Raw genomic sequence first — 6,836 nt, 5'->3', positions numbered from 1 at the left:
TCGACGCATTCTCCCAACGAACTCTTGTGTAATCTCCCCCAAATTCAATGGAGCAGTCATTCCTTCCTCGTTGTTTTGAACTCGTTGATTACTCATATGAAAAATATCATGAGACATAATGAGGAAAGTAGCTTCCAATCTTGAGCTCTATCGCACGATTCTGGAGTATCAAAGAAGTGTGAAATTCCTAAATGTCCAAGTAGCCTCCTCATTATAGATATGGTCGACAACACACCGATAAGAAGGACTCTACTAGACACGGCTCCGAGACATCCTAGGACACTTTAAAACCTTAGGCTCTGATACCAAGTTTGTCACGCCCCAAACTCAGGGAGCGCGACCGGCGCTCAACCGAGAGAACCCGGACGAGCAAGCTTATTAGACTTCCTTCTACCCAAACTCATCCATGAATAAAGAAGAGATGTACTCCATTAATCAATCACTGAAAAGATTTTATTAACAACTTCCTTTTCATTCCCATTTGTAGCTTCATTCATAATTTCCAAACACTACGAGTTTATAGAATTAATGAAAAACATAATTTCCAAGTACCAACATATATAGTTGAATTCCCAACATCAACCATAACCCACAACCTATTTACGGAGCCTCTAAGTACAATAGAAGAGTAATATGAAAATGCCGGTAACAAGGCCCCAGCTATACCTCAAAACACTATACATGAGAAACAAAAGATACATGACCCCGAAATGAAGTGGGGCTCACCAAATCAGCTGAAAAGACTGTACTGCTATCACTGATCAATGCCGCCTGCTGAAGAACCACCTGCATCCATTAAAGATGCAGTGCCCCCGACAAAAGGGACGTTAGTACTGTCCAATAGCACTAGTATGTATAGCTAAAAATCCTCTTTCAAAATAGAATGCCCATATAAGAAAAGGCAACACATAGAAATAGCAAGTCACAATCAACAATATCCAAACGTCCAGTTAAAACATAATAATTTTCAAAACACGAACTTCATATATAATTTTGGTTGGGAGATCATTAGCACCCATATACCACCGTCTTTGTTAGCACGGAGTCCGATCACGCCCGATCAGCTAGGCCATCTCCCCACGAACAATGTGGTTTGACATGTGATGCGAAAGAAAGTTGTTACCAAGAGTAGTACCACCATATGCGCAATATGGCGTCTGATCTCCACGATCAGCAAGGCCGCCTTCCCATATATGCCATGTGAGTTAACTTTTCCAATCCACAAAGGTTCCAGTTTCATCCCAATTAAGGGGAATAATATCACAATCCACCCCTACACCGGCACGTGTAGTTTCAGGTGTGGGCCTTATGACCCATCCTTCCTCGGTATTGCTAATGATGCTCCCAAAAATAGATTTGATTTGATTTGCAAACAGAAATATCATAAATACAATTGTACCCACCTCAACATCTTTCACATTCCAGTCATTCACAACGACAATATTTCCTTGGCTCATTAGGCCATTCACAAGATTCTTTATTCTTGGCACGATGGCCGTATTTCATATTCCATACTTTCACCTCTTTCAATTTCAAAGATCACCATGAAGTATCAACATATAGGATATTTTAGAAATCATATACTTCAAATCCAATTGAAATGGAAACTTCAAACACAAATGGTTTCTTCCCAAAGAATGAAGCATACCAGCCAATAATAGAAACACACATGAAAAATCATAAACAGTCAATACACCATTTACTCTTGCAATACTCTCCCCCAGAAATGACAATGTACAATTTCAACACATGAGTATATAGAACTCAAATCACATTGGATATATTTATAAATCAAAGCATTAGTTAAAGCAGCCACTAATGGGCATGAATTTAGTACAAAAGCTTTTAGACAATTATATCTTTCATTGAAACACGACTCAAAGCCATAACCTTTTAATACGTAACCCACACTTTGAAACTTACAGAAACATTATGAAATTCAATTCCAAGAGAGAAAGTTTAGCCAACATACCTCAATCGCGCTTCTTTAGACTCTACAATTATCCAGAACCCTTAGCAACCTTAATCTATTTTAGCAATATACAAATTGAACCCAAAATTAGGAAAACGTTCATGGTTCTAGTTCACCTTTTATTTTTACCACACTCTTTATCAGATGCATGCAAGGTGGACCACCCTCATACCCATGAAGTATCACACTAATACCCCATTATAGCTATGTTTGAAATTAAGAGCTGGGGTGATGAAGCCTTACCTTTTAGGGTGAAGAATTTTGGTGCTCTACTTGAATATTTCCAAGGCTTTGAGTGATGGTTGAAGATCAATTGATGAAAATTAGGCCCTCCCTCTAGAACCCTCTCTCTCTCTCTCTCTCTCTCTCATTACTCCGACACCACGAAACCTTGAATTCACTTGCGAAAATTATGGGGCTTTATACTGAAATACTTCAAAAGGTTTCCGGGGTGTTACAATAGCCACCCTTATCACTCCGCCCAGACAATATCAATAGCCACCCTTATCGCTCCTATTGCCACCTATATCGCTCCTATACCCACCCTTATCACTCCGCCCAGACATTCCAACAAACACAACAACAGTGAAATGCCACCCTTATATCCACATAATATCAACGGTGAAATGCCACCCTTATCTCTCCAAAATAACAACTTACACAACACAACAATTTACACGGAAAATTATCACAGCAACATAACAAAAATCAATTCATATCACAATTTGCCCAATGGCCACAACCAAATTCCAAAGCTACAACCAAGTCAATTAATTTCACAACAAATAGCCAAAAGCTCCACACAATGCGTACAACACCCAAAAATAATCAATAGAGATAGAAATTACTCAACATAAAGCAAAGTCTTCATAAAAATCAAATTTTCAATAATTATATAAACACCTCTTCTTAAGCTCATTTAATTAATTGTTTGTAGGGGGAAATCCAAAATGAAATTAAATTCCAATAACTATCAAACCAGCAAATTCACAAAATTTCATAAATAATCAAATAACAATCACATCAAATTGTCATATAACAACAGAGTCAACAACAAGGATTTAGGTACGATAAGTAGATGATTAAATATATGCCAACAATTATCCAATTTACTACACAATATGCTCAAGACTTTAACTCAATAAAATTTTCACATATAAACCAAGTACGTACTCGTCACCTCGCGTACATGGTTTTCAATTACACAAATTGCACATAAGACTCAATGCCTAAGGGAAAATTCGCCCACTCGAGGTTAAGCAAGACACTTACCTCTTTGAAGTTATGCCGATATTCCAAAATCACCTTCTTGCTTGAATTGACCTCCGGGACATTCAAATCTATCCAAATTAATTGTATAACTTCATTAAAATTCATCGAAAATAATTCCGGATAATAATACGTCGACTTAAAATTTTATTCCAAAAAGTCAACAAAAGTCAACGCGGGGCCCACCTCTCGAAACCCGACAAACTTTTCATGAAATCCGAATACCCATTCCGATACGAGTTCAACCATATCAATTTTATTAAATTCCGATACCATTTTGTCCCTCAAATTGTGATTTTTAATTTTAAAAATTTTCTTCAAAACCCACCTTTTCCTTAACTCAAAATACAATTTAAATGATAAATATAAAGATAGAATCATGGAAATAAATAGACTCTAGGTGAAGAACACTTAACCAATCGATTTACTTGAAAAACCCACAAGGAATCGCTCAAAACCGAGCTCTACAAGTCAAAATGTGATAAAAATGGCCTAACCCTCGATTTGAAAACCATATAATCTGCCCAGGTGATTGTGCATCGCGAACGCGGAGAAAGGATCACGTTAGCGAAGAAGAAAAATGAACTGTCCAGTTGTGCTTCGCGAACGCGGGGAGGAAAAATCTAATGGCCCATGACTGACTTACGCGAATGCGAGCAAAGGGCTGCAAACACGAAGAATAAGAACAGGAAACCTTCGCGAACGCGTGATGCTCTTCGCGAATGCAAAGAAGAAACATGAGGCTGCCATGAAGAGCTTCGCGAACGCGAGTGTCTAATCGCAAATGCGGTGAAGGAAAAGACAAACCTTCGCGAACGCGATGGGCTGAACGCGAACGCGAAGAAGAAGTATAAGGTGGTCAACAGTAACACTTCGCGAATGCAAGGTGATATTCGCGAACATGATGAAGAACACCAGAGAACAGAAACAACAGTTCAAAAATAGAAGGAAATGGTCTGTAGCCCATCCGAAACACACCTGATGCCCCCGGGACCCCGTCTAAACATACCAAAAGGTTCCACGACCTAACACGGACTCGCTCGAGGTCTTAAATCAAATCAAATAACGCCAAAAATACAAATCGCACCACGAATCGAACTTATGAACTTCCAAAACTTCTAACTTCTAAAACTCGTGCTGAAACCTATCAAACCAACCTGGAATGACGTCAAATTTTGCAGGCAAGTCCCAAATAACATAACAGAGTTGTTCCAATACTCGGGATCACATTCCGACCCCGATATTAAAAAGTTCACTTCCAGTCCAATTCTCCAAAAATTTGACTTTCGCCATTTCAAGCCTAAATTGTCTACAGACCTCAAATTCACAGTCCGGACACACTTCTAAGTCCAAAATCACCCAACGGAGCTAACGGAATTGACGAAACTCCATTCCGAAGTCATTTTCACATAGTTTTGACTATGGTAAAAATCCTAAGACTTAAGCTTCCATCTCAGGGACTAAGTGTCCCAAATCTCTCTGAATCATCCGTAAATCAAACTCGACCACACACACGGGTCACAATACATATTGTGAGGCTTCTCAAGACCTTAAGTCACTAAACGAGGCATAAATTCTTAAAACGACAAGTCAGGTCGTTACATTCTCCACCTCTTAAACAAACGTTCATCCTCGAACGTTCTAAGAATTATTCTGAGGTTACCTAATTGATGATTTTACTTTTACACATACTCACGGTTGATTCCACATTACCGCATTTGAGATAAGCGTGACAACATCATCTCATTTGAGATTATTTCTTTTATCCATACTTGAAAACTTTGAGGCCATTTTCTTACGCTCCAATATTTTCAAAAGGCCTGATTTCTCACAACAACGCACATTATTAGTCTCAACTGGCTATAGCAACTCGTGCCTATGCACACATCAATTTTCTCGATAGTGTTAAAGTAATTCAAAACTTTCTCTAGGGTGCTACATTAATCCCCGCTTAGGATCATTTGCCCTCAAACACATAACATAATTTATCTCTTCTTTTGCAAATCTCAATCCCCCAAATAAAATGACAGATATCTTAGTCCGAGCGCAGAGCTACCGGAGGTAATAAGAATAATATAAATAAGCAAAAAAGTAAAATGTTATTGAGCTTTTGATAGAATAAAGTGTATGCTTGTTAGATAATTCGTCTTCTTACAATGATAGTAGAGCTCACTATTTATAGTTACACCTAAGGAATAAGGTCCTATGATCAAGCCCCTCTTAAATGATAATTATGAGGGCCATTGAAGATTGTGTAACGGTGGGCAATGAATGCCATATTTTCTGTAACGGACCATGCACTTAATGCTATAGAATATTCTTCATTGAATACTACCGGGTGGCATGAATTTATTTTGTCTTTATGCATATCATTTTCTCTGATGGAAAACGAGATCATTGCCTCCGGGCCCGACCGTCTTCTGTCTTCAGCTCCATGTGTCGCCTTCTTATGCGATCATTAAATATGAACATATTTTACCCTGTACAAATAGTCCCCCTACTTTTCGGTGACATAACTCTATGTCACCGGGAAGTTTGTAGAGATACCTTTTTGGCGGGAAATTCTCTAAACTCCTTCCGAAAAGTTTCTGACAGTTGATTAAACGCACGTCTCTCCGCATTTAATGCCTTGAACACGCGTCATCCATGATTTAGCATCACCTTTACCGGTTAATCGAGGTAATTATGGCCATGATTTTAGCCACCTATTCCTTTACTTATATGCATCAAACTTCTTCATTTACACTTTATAATTCTCCAAACTTTCTCAAACTCCCTTTACTCAACTCGTACTTGCTATAACCTTCTTCTTCAGAGAAAACCTTTTCCTCCCTTATGATAAAAATGGCTTCTTCTTCCAAAAACCCTGGTTCCTCAAATAACAAAGGTAAAGCTAATGATATTGCTCCTCCTACTGTGAGAACCATCATCCCAAGAAGTCTTGTCACAACTAAAGACTTCAAAGAAAAGTATTCTTCCGCTAACCCTCGTATGTGGGCCGTTGGCGTATATCCTTCTTCCATCCACCCTTCCAGTATTCCTACTGTGAAGGAAGACTGCCACTGCCAAGATTTAGACATTATCGCTCCCGACAGGGCGGAGCGGATAACCTTTCCCAAGAAGGGTTTCACGTATTTTTATACGTACCCCTTCATTTTGGGACCGTTCTCTTTGAGTGTGGATCTTGACTTCGTTTTTGTAGAGTTCTGCATCTGTTACCAGGTATGCCTGGCACAAGTTGTGGAGGACAGTTGCTTTCCTTCGGCATCTATGCCAGGAGACGGGAGATGAGCTAACCCTAGCTCGATTAATGAACCTTTATTCCCCCAAGATTTTTCACGTGGGAATGATAAATTTCAGTAAACGTGGCCACCATACTCTGCTAACCAGCATGGATGATGACAACGACCATGGGTAGACAAAATGGTTTGTTGCAGTTGCCACTAGGGACATTATTCCGGCCACAGCCTCATCCTTTCCGGAATTATGGAACTGTACTCATAAATTTATCATTTGCCTCTTCTTTTAGTTAAAGATCACCCTATGTTATTACTGATTCCTCTTCTTTCACTTGTTTCAGCAACTCGGTGGATTC

The sequence above is a fragment of the Nicotiana tabacum genome, chromosome 13, assembly GCF_000715075.1.
Source record: "Nicotiana tabacum cultivar K326 chromosome 13, ASM71507v2, whole genome shotgun sequence".
Lineage (NCBI taxonomy): Eukaryota > Viridiplantae > Streptophyta > Magnoliopsida > Solanales > Solanaceae > Nicotiana > Nicotiana tabacum.
The sequence above is the reverse complement of the archived record's forward strand: the minus strand, read 5'-3'. Positions refer to the sequence as shown.